This window comes from Cucurbita moschata, unplaced genomic scaffold, assembly GCF_002738365.1.
Source record: "Cucurbita moschata cultivar Rifu unplaced genomic scaffold, Cmos_1.0 Cmo_Scf00003, whole genome shotgun sequence".
NCBI lineage: Eukaryota > Viridiplantae > Streptophyta > Magnoliopsida > Cucurbitales > Cucurbitaceae > Cucurbita > Cucurbita moschata.
Genome location: NW_019268519.1, coordinates 7,045,385 through 7,046,562, shown reverse-complemented (window position 1 = coordinate 7,046,562; position 1,178 = coordinate 7,045,385).

The window sequence follows — 1,178 nt, the reverse complement described above, 5'->3', positions numbered from 1 at the left end:
TTGAGATTCGAATCACTCCACAAGCAAGATCGATCATGTCTAGCTTGAATGATTCTTGTTGATCAAATATCTCAAGGCAAGAACACTTGATTGAGATTCGAATCACTCCACAAGCAAGATTGATCATGTCAAGCTTGAATGATTCTACATGCAACCTAAACTACATAGAATTGTAAATAAACTTAGCCATTGGCTAAAGAAAGCACAAATGCTCCTTTTACTATATTTTCCAAGTCTTCTTACAAATACAACACACATGGCTTTATATAGCCTCAAAATGAAACCATTAAAGGCATTACAAGAGGTGTAACATTCATACTTAATGACAATAATTAACCATTATGTAATTGTAACCTAAAGTAAATTAAAAGTCTTAAAATACTTTAATGAAATACAATAACTCTAAATTGTAATCCACCCAAAATTTATAATATGAAACTTCATTGTTCTTCAATGTGGCATGAATTGAAATATTTTTTGATAATTTCAACAATATTTTCTTCACATCTTCATTGAAGCATATTGTATGATTGATGTCTCTTGGTTCATATCACAAGGTGTATTTGATGCGAAGATTGTTCAATCTACAAATGTCTAAAGGTGGATCTATTGTTGATCATATAAATGAATTCAATATGATCATAAGTCAACTGCGTTTGGTGAAAATTAATTTTGAGGATGAAATTAAAGCATTGATTTTGATGTCATCTTTACTCGAGTCGTGGGATACTGTTGTTGCCGCAACAGTTCCCGAGGATCTGATAAACTGAAGTTTGATGAAACTCAAGATGTAGTTCTCAACGAAAGTATTTGCAAACGAGAATTTGGAAATTCATCTGGTAGTGCTCTCAGTGTTGACCAACGGGAAAGAAGTAAACCGAAGGGCTCAAACAAAGGGCGATCAAAATCAAAGAACCAAGAAAAATCTTTAAATAGACTAAACATAACGTGTTGAAATTGTGGAGTAAAAGGTCACTTTCAAACAGATTGTACAAGACCAAAGAGGAAGCAGAATCACAAATCTGGAGATGACGATTCTATAAATTCAACAGAAGACATTGGGGATGCTCTAATCCTCAGCGTGGATAGTTCGATTGAATCTTGAATTTTGGATTCAGATGCATCTTTTCATTCGTCTTCAAATAAAGAGTTGTTCCGGAATTTCAAGTCCGGAAATT